Source organism: Myxine glutinosa, chromosome 3 (genome assembly GCF_964187855.1).
Source record: "Myxine glutinosa chromosome 3, kmMyxGlut1.1, whole genome shotgun sequence".
Taxonomy (NCBI): Eukaryota; Metazoa; Chordata; class Myxini; order Myxiniformes; family Myxinidae; genus Myxine; species Myxine glutinosa.
In genome coordinates, this window is record NC_136263.1 from 147,962,162 (window position 1) to 147,981,977 (window position 19,816).

Here is a 19,816-nt window from a genome sequence, read left to right on the forward strand (position 1 = left end):
CACTGAGCGTAATGAATGAAACACGAACGCCCTGAGCATAATGAATGAAACACGAATGCCCTGAGCGTAATGAATGAAACAATAACGCCCTGAGCATAATGAATGAAACACGAACGCCTTCAGTGTAATGAATGAAAAACAAACGCCCTGAGCATAATTAATGAAACACTAATGCCCTGATCGCAATGAATGAAACACGAACGCCTTTGGCATAATGAATGAAACACAAACGCCCTGAGCATAATGAATGAAACACTAACGCCCTGAGCATAATGAATGAAACACGAACGCTTTCAGTGTAATGAATGAAAAACAAACGCCCTGAGCATAATGAATGAAACACTAACGCCCAGAGCGTAATGAATGGAACACAAATGCCTTTCACGTAATGAATGAAACATGAATGCCCTGAGCGTAATGAATGAAACACGAACGCCTTTAACATAATGAATGAAACATTAATGCCCTGAGTGTAATGAATGAAACACTAACGCCCTGAGCTTAATGAATGAAACACGAATGCCTTTCGCATAATGAATGAAACACGAACGCCCTGGGTGTAATGAATGAAACACTAAAGCCCTGAGCGTAATGAATGAAACAGGAACGCCGAGAGCACAATTAATGAAACACGAACATCCTCAGCGTAATGAATGAAACACAAACACCCTGAGTGTAATGAATGAAACACGACCGCCCTGAGCGTAATTAATAAAACACTAATGCCCTGATCGCAATGAATGAAACATGAACGCCTTTGGCATAATGAATGAAACACGAATGCCCTGAGCGTAATGAATGAAACACTAACGCCCTGAGCGTAATGAATGAAACACGAACGCCTTTAGTGTAATGAATGAAACACAAACGCCCTGAGCATAATGAATGAAACACTAATGCCCAGAGCGTAATGAATGGAACACAAATGCCTTTAACGTAATGAATGAAACACGAATGCCCTGAGCGTAATGAATGAAACACGAACGCCTTTAACATAATGAATGAAACATTAATGCCCTGAGCGTAATGAATGAAACACTAACGCCCTGAGCGTAATGAATGAAACACGAACGCCTTTCGCGTAATGAATGAAACACGAACGCCTTTCGCGTAATGAATGAAACATGACCGCCTTGAGCGTAATGAATGAAACACTAAAGCCCTGAGTGTAATGAATGAAACTGAATGCCTCGGGGGCAATGAAATATGCGCTGAGGGCAATGAAACATGCTTTGAGCACAATGAGACATGAACGCACTGAGCATAATGAATGAAACACGAACGCCCTGAGCGTAATGAATGAAACACGATTGCCCTGAGCGTCATGAATGAAACAATAATGCCCTGAGCATAATGAATGAAACACGAACGCCTTTCGCGTGATAAATGAAACACGAACACCTTTCGCGTCATGAATGAAACACGAACGCCTTTAGCGTAATGAATGAAACGCGAACGCCCTGAGTGTAATTAATAAAACACTAATGCCCTGATCGCAATGAATGAAACACGAACGCCTTTGGCGTAATGAATGAAACACGAACGCCCTGAGCGTAATGAATGAAACACTAAAGCCCTGAGCGTAATGAATGAAACAGGAACGCCGAGAGCGCAATTGATGAAACACGAACACCCTCAGCATAATAAATGAAACACAAACACCCTGAGTGCAATGAATGAAACACTAACACCCTGAGCGGAATGAGTGAAACACGAACACCCTGAGCGTAATGAATGAAACACTACCACCCTGAGAGAATGAGTGAAACACGAACACCCTGAGCATAATGAATGAAACACTAACAACCTGAGTGGAGTGAGTGAAACACGAACATCCTGAGCGTAATGAATGAAACACAAACACCTTTAGTGTAATGAATGAAACATTCATGCCCTGAGCATAATGAATGAAACACGAATGCCTTTTGCATAATGAATGAAACACGAAAGCCCTGAGCATAATGAATGAAACACGAATGCCTTTGGCGTAATGAATGAAACACGAACGCCCTGAGCGTAATGAATGAAACATTCATGCCCTGAGCATAATGAATGAAACACGAAGGCCCTGGGTGCAATGAACGAACGCCCTTGGGGCAATGAAACATGAAGGGCCTGAACGTAATGAATGAAACACCAATGCCCTGAGCGTAATGAATGAAACACGAATCCCTTCAGCGTAATGAATGAAACACGAACGCCCTTAGCGTAATGAATGAAACACGAACGCCTTTAGTGTAATGAATGAAACACAAACGCCCTGATCATAATGAATGAAACATTAATGCCCTGAGCGCAACGAATGAAACTGAATGCCTCGGGGGCAATGAAATACGCCCTGAGGGGAAAGAAACATGCTCTGAGCACAATGAGACACGAACACACTGAGTGTAATGAATGAAACACGAACACCCTCAGCGTAATGAATGAAACACAAACACCCTGAGTGTAATGAATGAAACACGAACGCCCTGAGCGTAATTAATAAAACACTAATGCCCTGATCGCAATGAATGAAACACGAAGGCCCGGGGGGGGGGGGCAATGAACGAACGCCCTGGGGGCAATGAAACACGAAGGCCGTGGGGACAATACACGAACGCCCTGGGGGCAATGAAACATGAAGGCCCTGGGGTCAATGAACGAACGCCTTGGCGGCAATGAAACACGAAGGCCCTGGGGGCAATGAACGAACACCCTGGCGGCAATGAAAAACGAAGTCCGTGAGCGCAGTGAATGAAACTGAATGCCTCGGGGGCAATGAAATATGCCCTGAAGGCAATGAAACATGCTCTGAGCACAATGAGACACGAACGCACTGAGCGTAATGAATCAAACACGAATGCCTTTAGCGTAATGCATGAAACATGAATGCCTTCAGCGTAATGAATGAAACACGAACGCCCTTAGCGTAATGAATGAAACACGAACGCCTTTAGTGTAATGAATGAAACACAAACGCCCTGATCATAATGAATGAAACATTCATGCCCTGAGCATAATGAATGAAACACGAAGGCCCTGGGTGCAATGAACGAACGCCCTTGGGGCAATGAAACATGAAGGGCCTGAACGTAATGAATGAAACACGAATGCCCTGAGCGTAATGCATGAAACATGAATGCCTTCAGCGTAATGAATGAAACACGAACGCCCTTAGCGTAATGCATGAAACATGAATGCCTTCAGCGTAATGAATGAAACACGAACGCCCTGAGCGTAATGAATGAAACATTCATGCCCTGAGCATAATGAATGAAACACGAAGGCCCTGGGTGCAATGAACGAACGCCCTTGGGGCAATGAAACATGAAGGGCCTGAACGTAATGAATGAAACACGAATGCCCTGAGCGTAATGCATGAAACATGAATGCCTTCAGCGTAATGAATGAAACACGAACGCCCTTAGCGTAATGAATGAAACACGAACGCCTTTTGCATAATGAATGAAACACGAAAGCCCTGAGCAAAATGAATGAAACACGAATGCCTTTGGCGTAATGAATGAAACACGAACGCCCTGAGCGTAATGAATGAAACATTCATGCCCTGAGCATAATGAATGAAACACGAAGGCCCTGGGTGCAATGAACGAACGCCCTTGGGGCAATGAAACATGAAGGGCCTGAACGTAATGAATGAAACACGAATGCCCTGAGCGTAATGCATGAAACATGAATGCCTTCAGCGTAATGAATGAAACACGAACGCCCTTAGCGTAATGAATGAAACACGAACGCCTTTAGTGTAATGAATGAAACACAAACGCCCTGATCATAATGAATGAAACATTAATGCCCTGAGCATAATGAATGAAACATGAAGGCCCTAGGGGCAATGAACGAACGCCCTGGGGGCAATCAAACACGAACGCCGTGGGGACAATGAAACACGAAGGCCCTGGGGGCAATGAACGAACGCCCTGGTGGCAATGAAACAAGAAGGCCCTGAGCGCAATGAATGAAACTGAATGCCTCGGGGGCAATGAAATACGCCCTGAGGGGAAAGAAACATGCTCTGAGCACAATGAGACACGAACACACTGAGTGTAATGAATGAAACACGAATGCCTTTTGTGTAATGAATGAAACACAAATGCCCTGAGGGTAATGAATGAAACACGAACGCCATGAGCGTAATGAATGAAACATGGACGCCCTGAACGCAATGAATAAAACACGAACGCCCTGAGCATAATGAATGAAACACGAACGCCCTGAGCATAATGAATGAAACACGATTGCCCTGAGCGTCATGAATGAAACAATAATGCCCTGAGCATAATGAATGAAACACGAACGCCTTTCGCGTGATAAATGAAACACGAACACCTTTCGCGTCATGAATGAAACACGAACGCCTTTAGTGTAATGAATGAAACGCGAACGCCCTGAGTGTAATTAATAAAACACTAATGCCCTGATCGCAATGAATGAAACACGAACGCCTTTGGCGTAATGAATGAAACACGAACGCCCTGAGCGTAATGAATGAAACACTAAAGCCCTGAGCGTATTGAATGAAACAGGAACGCCGAGAGCGCAATTGATGAAACAGGAACACCCTCAGCATAATGAATGAAACACCCTGAGTGCAATGAATGAAACACTAACACCCTGAGCGGAATGAGTGAAACACGAACACCCTGAGCGTAATGAATGAAACACTACCACCCTGAGAGAATGAGTGAAACACGAACACCCTGAGCATAATGAATGAAACACTAACAACCTGAGTGGAGTGAGTGAAACACGAACATCCTGAGCGTAATGAATGAAACACAAACACCTTTAGCGTAATGAAAGAAACACAAATGTCCTGAGCGTAATGAATGAAACACGAATGCCTTTTGCATAATGAATGAAACACGAAAGCCCTGAGCATAATGAATGAAACACGAATGCCTTTGGCGTAATGAATGAAACACGAACGCCCTGAGCGTAATGAATGAAACATTCATGCCCTGAGCATAATGAATGAAACACGAAGGCCCTGGGTGCAATGAACGAACGCCCTTGGGGCAATGAAACATGAAGGGCCTGAACGTAATGAATGAAACACGAATGCCCTGAGCGTAATGAATGAAACATGAATGCCTTCAGCGTAATGAATGAAACACGAACGCCCTTAGCGTAATGAATGAAACACGAACGCCTTTAGTGTAATGAATGAAACACAAACGCCCTGATCATAATGAATGAAACATTAATGCCCTGAGCATAATGAATGAAACATGAAGGCCCTAGGGGCAATGAACGAACGCCCTGGGGGCAATCAAACACGAACGCCGTGGGGACAATGAAACACGAAGGCCCTGGGGGCAATGAACGAACGCCCTGGTGGCAATGAAACAAGAAGGCCCTGAGCGCAATGAATGAAACTGAATGCCTCGGGGGCAATGAAATACGCCCTGAGGGGAAAGAAACATGCTCTGAGCACAATGAGACACGAACACACTGAGTGTAATGAATGAAACACGAATGCCTTTTGTGTAATGAATGAAACACTAATGCCCTGAGGGTAATGAATGAAACACGAACGCCATGAGCGTAATGAATGAAACATGGACGCCCTGAACGCAATGAATAAAACACGAACGCCCTGAGCATAATGAATGAAACACGAACGCCCTGAGCATAATGAATGAAACACGATTGCCCTGAGCGTCATGAATGAAACAATAATGCCCTGAGCATAATGAATGAAACACGAACGCCTTTCGCGTGATAAATGAAACACGAACACCTTTCTCGTCATGAATGAAACACGAACGCCTTTAGCGTAATGAATGAAACGCGAACGCCCTGAGTGTAATTAATAAAACACTAATGCCCTGATCGCAATGAATGAAACACGAACGCCTTTGGCATAATGAATGAAACACGAACGCCTTGAGCGTAATGAATGAAACACTAACGCCCTGAGCGTAATGAATGAAACAGGAATGCCGAGAGCGCAATTGATGAAACACGAACACCCTCAGCATAATGAATGAAACACAAACACCCTGAGTGCAATGAATGAAACACTAACACCCTGAGCAGAATGAGTGAAACACGAACACCCTGAGCGTAATGAATGAAACACTACCACCCTGAGAGAATGAGTGAAACACGAACACCCTGAGCATAATGAATGAAACACTAACAACCTGAGTGGAGTGAGTGAAACACGAACATCCTGAGCGTAATGAATGAAACACAAACACCTTTAGCGTAATGAAAGAAACACAAATGTCCTGAGCGTAATGAATGAAACACGAATGCCTTTTGCATAATGAATGAAACACGAAAGCCCTGAGCATAATGAATGAAACACGAATGCCTTTGGCGTAATGAATGAAACACGAACGCCCTGAGCGTAATGAATGAAACATTCATGCCCTGAGCATAATGAATGAAACACGAAGGCCCTGGGTGCAATGAACGAACGCCCTTGGGGCAATGAAACATGAAGGGCCTGAACGTAATGAATGAAACACGAATGCCCTGAGCGTAATGAATGAAACACGAATGCCTTCAGCGTAATGAATGAAACACGAACGCCCTTAGCGTAATGAATGAAACACGAACGCCTTTAGTGTAATGAATGAAACACAAACGCCCTGATCATAATGAATGAAACACGAATGCCCTGAGCATAATGAATGAAACATGAAGGCCCTCGGGGCATTGAACGAACGCCCTGGGGGCAATCAAACACGAACGCCGTGGGGACAATGAAACACGAAGGCCCTGGGGGCAATGAACGAACGCCCTGGTGGCAATGAAACAAGAAGGCCCTGAGCGCAATGAATGAAACTGAATGCCTCGGTGGCAATGAAATACGCCCTGAGGGCAAAGAAACATGCTCTGAGCACAATGAGACACGAACACACTGAGTGTAATGAATGAAACACGAATGCCCTGAGCGTAATGAATGAAACATGAACGCTTTTAGATTAATGAATGAAACACGAACGCCCTGAGCATAATGAATGAAACATTAATGCCCTGAGCATAATGAATGAAACATGAAGGCCCTGGGGGGCAATGAATGAAGGCCCTGGGGGCAATGAAACACGAAGGCCGTGGGGACAATGAACGAAGGCCCTGGGGGCAATCAAACACGAGGCCCTGGTGTCGATGAACGAACGCCCTGGCGGCAATGAAACACGAAGGCGCTGAGCGCAATGAATGAAACTGAATGTTTCGGGGGCAATGGAATACGCCCTGAGGGCAAAGAAACATGCTCTGAGCACAATGAGACACGAACGCACTGAGCGTAATGAATGAAACACGAATGCCCTGAGCGTAATGAATGAAACATGAACGCTTTTAGCTTAATGAATGAAACACGAACGCCCTGAGCATAATCAATGAAACACGATCGCCCTGAGCATAATGAATGAAACACGTATGCCTTTAGCGAAATGAATAAAACACAACGACCTGAGCGGAATGAATGAAACACGAATGCACTGAGCGTAATGAATGAAACATTAATGCCCTGAGCCTAATGAATGAAACACGAAGGCCCGGGGGGGGGGGCAGAGAACGAACGCCCTGTGGGCAATGAAACACGATGGGCCTGAACGTAATGAGTGAAATACGAACGCCATGAGCATAATGAATGAAACACGAATGCCCTGAACGCAATGAATAAAACATTAATGCGCTGAGCATAATTAATGAAACATGAGGCCCTGGGGGCAATGAACGAACGCCCTGGGGGCAATGAAACACAAAGGCCGTGGGGACAATGAACGAACGCCCTGGGGGCAATGAAACACGAAGGCCCTGGGGGCAATGAACGAACGCCTTGGCAGCAATGAAACACGAAGGCCCTGAGCACAATGAATGAAACTGAATGCCTCGGGGGCAAGGAACTACGCCCTGAGGGCAACGAAACATGCTCTGAGCACAATGAGACAAGAACGCACTGAGCGTAATGAATGAAACACGAATGCCCTGAGCGTAATGAATGAAACACGAGTGCCCTGAGCGTAATGAATGAAACACGAATGCCCTGAGCGTAATGAATGAAACACGAACGCCTTTCACGTAATGACTGAAACACGAACACCTTTCGCGTAATGAATGAAACACTAAAGCCCTGAGCGTAATGAATGAAACTGAATGCCTCGGGGGCAATGAAATATGCGCTGAGGGCAATGAAACATGCTCTGAGCACAATGAGACATGAACGCACTGAGCATAATGAATGAAACACGAACGCCCTGAGCGTAATGAATGAAACACGATTGCCCTGAGCGTCATGAATGAAACAATAATGCCCTGAGCATAATGAATGAAACACGAACGCCTTTCGCATGATAAATGAAACACGAACACCTTTCGCGTCATGAATGAAACACGAACGCCTTAAGCGTAATGAATGAAACGCGAACGCCCTGAGTGTAATTAATAAAACACTAATGCCCTGATCGCAATGAATGAAACACGAACGCCTTTGGCGTAATGAATGAAACACGAACGCCCTGAGCGTAATGAATGAAACACTAAAGCCCTGAGCGTAATGAATGAAACAGGAACGCCGAGAGCGCAATTGATGAAACACGAACACCCTCAGCATAATGAATGAAACACAAACACCCTGAGTGCAATGAATGAAACACTAACACCCTGAGCGGAATGAGTGAAACACGAACACCCTGAGCGTAATGAATGAAACACTACCACCCTGAGAGAATGAGTGAAACACGAACACCCTGAGCATAATGAATGAAACACTAACAACCTGAGTGGAGTGAGTGAAACATGAACATCCTGAGCGTAATGAATGAAACACAAACACCTTTAGCGTAATGAAAGAAACACAAATGTCCTGAGCGTAATGAATGAAACACGAATGCCTTTTGCATAATGAATGAAACACGAAAGCCCTGAGCATAATGAATGAAACACGAATGCCTTTGGTGTAATGAATGAAACACGAACGCCCTGAGCGTAATGAATGAAACATTCATGCCCTGAGCATAATGAATGAAACACGAAGGCCCTGGGTGCAATGAACGAACGCCCTTGGGGCAATGAAACATGAAGGGCCTGAACGTAATGAATGAAACACGAATGCCCTGAGCGTAATGCATGAAACATGAATGCCTTCAGCGTAATGAATGAAACACGAACGCCCTTAGCGTAATGAATGAAACACGAACGCCTTTAGTGTAATGAATGAAACACAAACGCCCTGATCATAATGAATGAAACATTAATGCCCTGAGCATAATGAATGAAACATGAAGGCCCTAGGGGCAATGAACGAACGCCCTGGGGGCAATCAAACACGAACGCCGTGGGGACAATGAAACACGAAGGCCCTGGGGGCAATGAACGAACGCCCTGGTGGCAATGAAACAAGAAGGCCCTGAGCGCAATGAATGAAACTGAATGCCTCGGGGGCAATGAAATACGCCCTGAGGGGAAAGAAACATGCTCTGAGCACAATGAGACACGAACACACTGAGTGTAATGAATGAAACACGAATGCCTTTTGTGTAATGAATGAAACACGAATGCCCTGAGGGTAATGAATGAAACACGAACGCCATGAGCGTAATGAATGAAACATGGACGCCCTGAACGCAATGAATAAAACACGAACGCCCTGAGCATAATGAATGAAACACGAACGCCCTGAGCATAATGAATGAAACACGATTGCCCTGAGCGTCATGAATGAAACAATAATGCCCTGAGCATAATGAATGAAACACGAACGCCTTTCGCGTGATAAATGAAACACGAACACCTTTCGCGTCATGAATGAAACACGAACGCCTTTAGTGTAATGAATGAAACGCGAACGCCCTGAGTGTAATTAATAAAACACTAATGCCCTGATCGCAATGAATGAAACACGAACGCCTTTGGCGTAATGAATGAAACACGAACGCCCTGAGCGTAATGAATGAAACACTAAAGCCCTGAGCGTATTGAATGAAACAGGAACGCCGAGAGCGCAATTGATGAAACAGGAACACCCTCAGCATAATGAATGAAACACAAACACCCTGAGTGCAATGAATGAAACACTAACACCCTGAGCGGAATGAGTGAAACACGAACACCCTGAGCGTAATGAATGAAACACTACCACCCTGAGAGAATGAGTGAAACACGAACACCCTGAGCATAATGAATGAAACACTAACAACCTGAGTGGAGTGAGTGAAACACGAACATCCTGAGCGTAATGAATGAAACACAAACACCTTTAGCGTAATGAAAGAAACACAAATGTCCTGAGCGTAATGAATGAAACACGAATGCCTTTTGCATAATGAATGAAACACGAAAGCCCTGAGCATAATGAATGAAACACGAATGCCTTTGGCGTAATGAATGAAACACGAACGCCCTGAGCGTAATGAATGAAACATTCATGCCCTGAGCATAATGAATGAAACACGAAGGCCCTGGGTGCAATGAACGAACGCCCTTGGGGCAATGAAACATGAAGGGCCTGAACGTAATGAATGAAACACGAATGCCCTGAGCGTAATGAATGAAACATGAATGCCTTCAGCGTAATGAATGAAACACGAACGCCCTTAGCGTAATGAATGAAACACGAACGCCTTTAGTGTAATGAATGAAACACAAACGCCCTGATCATAATGAATGAAACATTAATGCCCTGAGCATAATGAATGAAACATGAAGGCCCTAGGGGCAATGAACGAACGCCCTGGGGGCAATCAAACACGAACGCCGTGGGGACAATGAAACACGAAGGCCCTGGGGGCAATGAACGAACGCCCTGGTGGCAATGAAACAAGAAGGCCCTGAGCGCAATGAATGAAACTGAATGCCTCGGGGGCAATGAAATACGCCCTGAGGGGAAAGAAACATGCTCTGAGCACAATGAGACACGAACACACTGAGTGTAATGAATGAAACACGAATGCCTTTTGTGTAATGAATGAAACACGAATGCCCTGAGGGTAATGAATGAAACACGAACGCCATGAGCGTAATGAATGAAACATGGACGCCCTGAACGCAATGAATAAAACACGAACGCCCTGAGCATAATGAATGAAACACGAACGCCCTGAGCATAATGAATGAAACACGATTGCCCTGAGCGTCATGAATGAAACAATAATGCCCTGAGCATAATGAATGAAACACGAACGCCTTTCGCGTGATAAATGAAACACGAACACCTTTCGCGTCATGAATGAAACACGAACGCCTTTAGCGTAATGAATGAAACGCGAATGCCCTGAGTGTAATTAATAAAACACTAATGCCCTGATCGCAATGAATGAAACACGAACGCCTTTGGCATAATGAATGAAACACGAACGCCCTGAGCGTAATGAATGAAACACGAGTGCCCTGAGCGTAATGAATGAAACACGAATGCCCTGAGCGTAATGAATGAAACACGAACGCCTTTCACGTAATGACTGAAACACGAACACCTTTCGCGTAATGAATGAAACACTAAAGCCCTGAGCGTAATGAATGAAACTGAATGCCTCGGGGGCAATGAAATATGCGCTGAGGGCAATGAAACATGCTCTGAGCACAATGAGACATGAACGCACTGAGCATAATGAATGAAACACGAACGCCCTGAGCGTAATGAATGAAACACGATTGCCCTGAGCGTCATGAATGAAACAATAATGCCCTGAGCATAATGAATGAAACACGAACGCCTTTCGCATGATAAATGAAACACGAACACCTTTCGCGTCATGAATGAAACACGAACGCCTTAAGCGTAATGAATGAAACGTGAACGCCCTGAGTGTAATTAATAAAACACTAATGCCCTGATCGCAATGAATGAAACACGAACGCCTTTGGCGTAATGAATGAAACACGAACGCCCTGAGCGTAATGAATGAAACACTAAAGCCCTGAGCGTAATGAATGAAACAGGAACGCCGAGAGCGCAATTGATGAAACACGAACACCCTCAGCATAATGAATGAAACACAAACACCCTGAGTGCAATGAATGAAACACTAACACCCTGAGCGGAATGAGTGAAACACGAACACCCTGAGCGTAATGAATGAAACACTACCACCCTGAGAGAATGAGTGAAACACGAACACCCTGAGCATAATGAATGAAACACTAACAACCTGAGTGGAGTGAGTGAAACATGAACATCCTGAGCGTAATGAATGAAACACAAACACCTTTAGCGTAATGAAAGAAACACAAATGTCCTGAGCGTAATGAATGAAACACGAATGCCTTTTGCATAATGAATGAAACACGAAAGCCCTGAGCATAATGAATGAAACACGAATGCCTTTGGCGTAATGAATGAAACACGAACGCCCTGAGCGTAATGAATGAAACATTCATGCCCTGAGCATAATGAATGAAACACGAAGGCCCTGGGTGCAATGAACGAACGCCCTTGGGGCAATGAAACATGAAGGGCCTGAACGTAATGAATGAAACACGAATGCCCTGAGCGTAATGCATGAAACATGAATGCCTTCAGCGTAACGAATGAAACACGAACGCCCTTAGCGTAATGAATGAAACACGAACGCCTTTAGTGTAATGAATGAAACACAAACGCCCTGATCATAATGAATGAAACATTAATGCCCTGAGCATAATGAATGAAACATGAAGGCCCTAGGGGCAATGAACGAACGCCCTGGGGGCAATCAAACACGAACGCCGTGGGGACAATGAAACACGAAGGCCCTGGGGGCAATGAACGAACGCCCTGGTGGCAATGAAACAAGAAGGCCCTGAGCGCAATGAATGAAACTGAATGCCTCGGGGGCAATGAAATACGCCCTGAGGGGAAAGAAACATGCTCTGAGCACAATGAGACACGAACACACTGAGTGTAATGAATGAAACACGAATGCCTTTTGTGTAATGAATGAAACACGAATGCCCTGAGGGTAATGAATGAAACACGAACGCCATGAGCGTAATGAATGAAACATGGACGCCCTGAACGCAATGAATAAAACACGAACGCCCTGAGCATAATGAATGAAACACGAACGCCCTGAGCATGATGAATGAAACACGATTGCCCTGAGCGTCATGAATGAAACAATAATGCCCTGAGCATAATGAATGAAACACGAACGCCTTTCGCGTGATAAATGAAACACGAACACCTTTCGCGTCATGAATGAAACACGAACGCCTTTAGTGTAATGAATGAAACGCGAACGCCCTGAGTGTAATTAATAAAACACTAATGCCCTGATCGCAATGAATGAAACACGAACGCCTTTGGCGTAATGAATGAAACACGAACGCCCTGAGCGTAATGAATGAAACACTAAAGCCCTGAGCGTATTGAATGAAACAGGAACGCCGAGAGCGCAATTGATGAAACAGGAACACCCTCAGCATAATGAATGAAACACAAACACCCTGAGTGCAATGAATGAAACACTAACACCCTGAGCGGAATGAGTGAAACACGAACACCCTGAGCGTAATGAATGAAACACTACCACCCTGAGAGAATGAGTGAAACACGAACACCCTGAGCATAATGAATGAAACACTAACAACCTGAGTGGAGTGAGTGAAACACGAACATCCTGAGCGTAATGAATGAAACACAAACACCTTTAGCGTAATGAAAGAAACACAAATGTCCTGAGCGTAATGAATGAAACACGAATGCCTTTTGCATAATGAATGAAACACGAAAGCCCTGAGCATAATGAATGAAACACGAATGCCTTTGGCGTAATGAATGAAACACGAACGCCCTGAGCGTAATGAATGAAACATTCATGCCCTGAGCATAATGAATGAAACACGAAGGCCCTGGGTGCAATGAACGAACGCCCTTGGGGCAATGAAACATGAAGGGCCTGAACGTAATGAATGAAACACGAATGCCCTGAGCGTAATGAATGAAACATGAATGCCTTCAGCGTAATGAATGAAACACGAACGCCCTTAGCGTAATGAATGAAACACGAACGCCTTTAGTGTAATGAATGAAACACAAACGCCCTGATCATAATGAATGAAACATTAATGCCCTGAGCATAATGAATGAAACATGAAGGCCCTAGGGGCAATGAACGAACGCCCTGGGGGCAATCAAACACGAACGCCGTGGGGACAATGAAACACGAAGGCCCTGGGGGCAATGAACGAACGCCCTGGTGGCAATGAAACAAGAAGGCCCTGAGCGCAATGAATGAAACTGAATGCCTCGGGGGCAATGAAATACGCCCTGAGGGGAAAGAAACATGCTCTGAGCACAATGAGACACGAACACACTGAGTGTAATGAATGAAACACGAATGCCTTTTGTGTAATGAATGAAACACGAATGCCCTGAGGGTAATGAATGAAACACGAACGCCATGAGCGTAATGAATGAAACATGGACGCCCTGAACGCAATGAATAAAACACGAACGCCCTGAGCATAATGAATGAAACACGAACGCCCTGAGCATAATGAATGAAACACGATTGCCCTGAGCGTCATGAATGAAACAATAATGCCCTGAGCATAATGAATGAAACACGAACGCCTTTCGCGTGATAAATGAAACACGAACACCTTTCGCGTCATGAATGAAACACGAACGCCTTTAGCGTAATGAATGAAACGCGAACGCCCTGAGTGTAATTAATAAAACACTAATGCCCTGATTGCAATGAATGAAACACGAACGCCTTTGGCATAATGAATGAAACACGAACGCCTTGAGCATAATGAATGAAACACTAACGCCCTGAGCGTAATGAATGAAACAGGAATGCCGAGAGCGCAATTGATGAAACACGAACACCCTCAGCATAATGAATGAAACACAAACACCCTGAGTGCAATGAATGAAACACTAACACCCTGAGCAGAATGAGTGAAACACGAACACCCTGAGCGTAATGAATGAAACACTACCACCCTGAGAGAATGAGTGAAACACGAACACCCTGAGCATAATGAATGAAACACTAACAACCTGAGTGGAGTGAGTGAAACACGAACATCCTGAGCGTAATGAATGAAACACAAACACCTTTAGCGTAATGAAAGAAACACAAATGTCCTGAGCGTAATGAATGAAACACGAATGCCTTTTGCATAATGAATGAAACACGAAAGCCCTGAGCATAATGAATGAAACACGAATGCCTTTGGCGTAATGAATGAAACACGAACGCCCTGAGCGTAATGAATGAAACATTCATGCCCTGAGCATAATGAATGAAACACGAAGGCCCTGGGTGCAATGAACGAACGCCCTTGGGGCAATGAAACATGAAGGGCCTGAACGTAATGAATGAAACACGAATGCCCTGAGCGTAATGAATGAAACACGAATGCCTTCAGCGTAATGAATGAAACACGAACGCCCTTAGCGTAATGAATGAAACACGAACGCCTTTAGTGTAATGAATGAAACACAAACGCCCTGATCATAATGAATGAAACACAAATGTCCTGAGCATAATGAATGAAACATGAATGCCCTGAGCGTAATGAATGAAACACGAACGCCTTTAACATAATGAATGAAACATTAATGCCCTGAGCGTAATGAATGAAACACTAACGCCCTGAGCGTAATGAATGAAACACGAATGCCTTTCGCAAGATGAATGAAACACGAACGCCCTGAGCGTAATGAATGAAACACTAATGCCCTGAGCGTAATGAATGAAACACGCACGCCCTGAGCGTCATGAATGAAACACTAAAGCCCTGAGCATAATGAATGAAACAGGAACGCCGAGAGCACAATTAATGAAACACGAACACGCTCAGCGTAATGAATGAAACACAAACACCCTGAGTGTAATGAATGAAACACGAACGCCCTGAGCGTAATTAATAAAACACTAATGCCCTGATCGCAATGAATGAAACACGAAGGCCCGGGGGGGGGGGGCAATGAACGAACGCCCTGGGGGCAATGAAACACGAAGGCCGTGGGGACAATACACGAACGCCCTGGGGGCAATGAAACACGAAGGCCCTGGGGTGAATGAACGAACGCCTTGGCGGCAATGAAACACGAAGGCCCTGAGGGCAATGAACGAACACCCTGGCGGCAATGAAAAACGAAGTCCGCGAGTGCAGTGAATGAAACTGAATGCCTCGGGGGCAATGAAATATGCCCTGAAGGCAATGAAACATGCTCTGAGCACAATGAGACACGAACGCACTGAGCGTAATTAATCAAACACGAATGCCTTTAGCATAATGAATGAAACACGAACGCCCTCGTCATAATGAATGAAACACACTCGCCCTGAGTGCAATGAATGAAACACAAACACCCTGAACGCAATGAATAAAACACGAACGCCCTGAGCATAATGAATGAAACACGAATGCCCTGAGCATAATGAATGAAACATTAATGCACTGAGCATAATGAATGAAACATGAAGGCCCTCGGGGCAATGAACGAACGCCCTGGGGGCAATCAAGCACGAACGCCGTGGGGACAATGAAACACGAAGGCCCTGGGGGCAATGAAGGAACACCCTGGTGGCAATGAAACAAGAAGGCCCTGAGCGCAATGAATGAAACTGAATGCCTCGGGGGCAATGAAATACGCCCTGAGGGCAAAGAAACATGCTCTGAGCACAATGAGACACGAACACACTGAGTGTAATGAATGAAACACGAATGCCTTTTGTGTAATGAATGAAACACGAATGCCCTGAGGGTAATGAATGAAACACGAACGCCATGAGCGTAATGAATGAAACATGGACGCCCTGAACGCGATGAATAAAACACGAACGCCCTGAGCATAATGAATGAAACACGAACGCCCTTAGCATAATGAATGAAACATTAATGCCCTGAGCATAATGAATGAAACATGAAGGCCCTCGGGGCAATGAATGAACGCCCTGGGGGCAATGAAACACGAAGGCTGTGGGGACAATGAACGAACGCCCTGGGGGCAATGAAACACGAAGGCTGTGGGGACAATGAACGAACGCCCTGGCGGCAATGAAACACGAAGTCCCTGAGCGCAATGAATGAAACTGAATGTTTCGGGGGCAACGAAATACGCCCTGAGGGCAAAGAAACATGCTCTGAGCACAATGAGACACGAACGCACTGAGCGTAATGAATGAAACACGAATGCCCTGAGCGTAATGAATGAAACATGAACGTCTTTAGCTTAATGAATGAAACACGAACGCCCTGAGCATAATCAATGAAACACGAATGCCCTGAGCATAATGAATGAAACGTTAACGCCCTGAGCATAATGAATGAAACACGTATGCCTTTAGCGAAATGAATAAAACACGAACGACCTGAGCGTAATGAATGAAACACGAATGCCCTGAACGTAATGAATGAAACATTAATGCCCTGAGCCTAATGAATGAAACACGAAGGCCCGCGGGGGGGGGGGGGGCAATGAACGACCGCCCTGGGGGCAATGAAAGACGAAGGGCCTGAACGTAATGAGTGAAATACGAACACCCTGACCGTAATGAATGAAACACGAATGCCTTCAGCGTAATGAATGAAACACGAATGCCCTTAGCATAATGAATGAAACACGAACGCCCTGAGCATAATGAATGAAACACACTCGCCCTGAGCGTAATGAATGAAACACGAATGCCCTGAGCATAATTAATGAAACATGAAGGCCCTGGGGGCAATGAACGAACGCCCTGGGGGCAATGAAACACAAAGGCCGTGGGGACAATGAACGAACGCCCTGGGGGCAATGAAACACGAAGGACCTGGGGGCAATGAACGAACGCCTTGGCAGCAATGAAACACGAAGGCCCTGAGCACAATGAATGAAACTGACTGCCTCGGGGGCAAGGAAATACGCCCTGAGGGCAAAGAAACATGCTCTGAGCACAATGAGACACGAACGCACTGAGCGTAATGAATGAAACACGAACGCCCTGAGCATAATGAATGAAACACGAATGCCCTGAGCGTAATGAATGAAACAATAACGCCCTGAGCGTAATGAATGAAACACGAACGCCTTCAGTGTAATGAATGAAAAACAAACGCCCTGAGCATAATTAATGAAACACTAATGCCCTGATCGCAATGAATGAAACACGAACGCCTTTGGCATAATGAATGAAACACAAACGCCCTGAGCATAATGAATGAAACACTAACGCCCTGAGCATAATGAATGAAACACGAACGCCTTCAGTGTAATGAATGAAAAACAAACGCCCTGAGCATAATGAATGAAACACTAACGCCCAGAGCGTAATGAATGGAACACAAATGCCTTTCACGTAATGAATGAAACATGAATGCCCTGAGCGTAATGAATAAAACACGAACGCCCTGAGCATAATGAATGAAACACGAATGCCCTGAGCATAATGAATGAAACATTAATGCCCTGAGCATAATGAATGAAACATGAAGGCCCTCGGGGCAATGAACGAACGCCCTGGGGGCAATCAAGCACGAACGCCGTGGGGACAATGAAACACGAAGGCCCTGGGGGCAATGAAGGAACACCCTGGTGGCAATGAAACAAGAAGGCCCTGAGCGCAATGAATGAAACTGAATGCCTCGGGGGCAATGAAATACGCCCTGAGGGCAAAGAAACATGCTCTGAGCACAATGAGACACGAACACACTGAGTGTAATGAATGAAACACGAATGCCTTTTGTGTAATGAATGAAACACGAATGCCCTGAGGGTAATGAATGAAACACGAACGCCATGAGCGTAATGAATGAAACATGGACGCCCTGAACGCGATGAATAAAACACGAACGCCCTGAGCATAATGAATGAAACACGAACGCCCTTAGCATAATGAATGAAACATTAATGCCCTGAGCATAATGAATGAAACACGAAGGCCCTGGGGGCAATGAATGAACGCCCTGGGGGCAATGAAACACGAAGGCTGTGGGGACAATGAACGAACGCCCTGGGGACAATGAAACACGAAGGCCCTGGGGTCGGTGAACGAACGCCCTGGCGGCAATGAAACACGAAGTCCCTGAGCGCAATGAATGAAACTGAATGTTTCGGGGGCAACGAAATACGCCCTGAGGGCAAAGAAACATGCTCTGAGCACAATGAGACACGAACGCACTGAGCATAATCAATGAAACACGAATGCCCTGAGCATAATGAATGAAACGTTAACGCCCTGAGCATAATGAATGAAACACGTATGCCTTTAGCGAAATGAATAAAACACGAACGACCTGAGCGTAATGAATGAAACACGAATGCCCTGAACGTAATGAATGAAACATTAATGCCCTGAGCCTAATGAATGAAACACGAAGGCCCGCGGGGGGGGGGGGGGCAATGAACGAACGCCCTGGGGGCAATGAAACACGAAGGGCCTGAACGTAATGAGTGAAATACGAACACCCTGACCGTAATGAATGAAACACGAATGCCTTCAGCGTAATGAATGAAACACGAATGCCCTTAGCATAATGAATGAAACGCGAACGCCCTGAGCATAAATGAATGAAACACACTCGCCCTGAGCGTAATGAATGAAACACGAATGCCCTGAGCATAATTAATGAAACATGAAGGCCCTGGGGGCAATGAACGAACGCCCTGGGGGCAATGAAACACAAAGGCCGTGGGGACAATGAACGAACGCCCTGGGGGCAATGAAACACGAAGGCCCTGGGGGCAATGAACGAACGCCTTGGCGGCAATGAAACACGAAGGCCCTGAGCACAATGAATGAAACTGAATGCCTGGGGGGCAAGGAAATACGCCCTGAGGGCAAAGAAACATGCTCTGAGCACAATGAGACACGAACGCACTGAGCGTAATGAATGAAACACGAATGCCCTGAGCATAATGAATGAAACACGAATG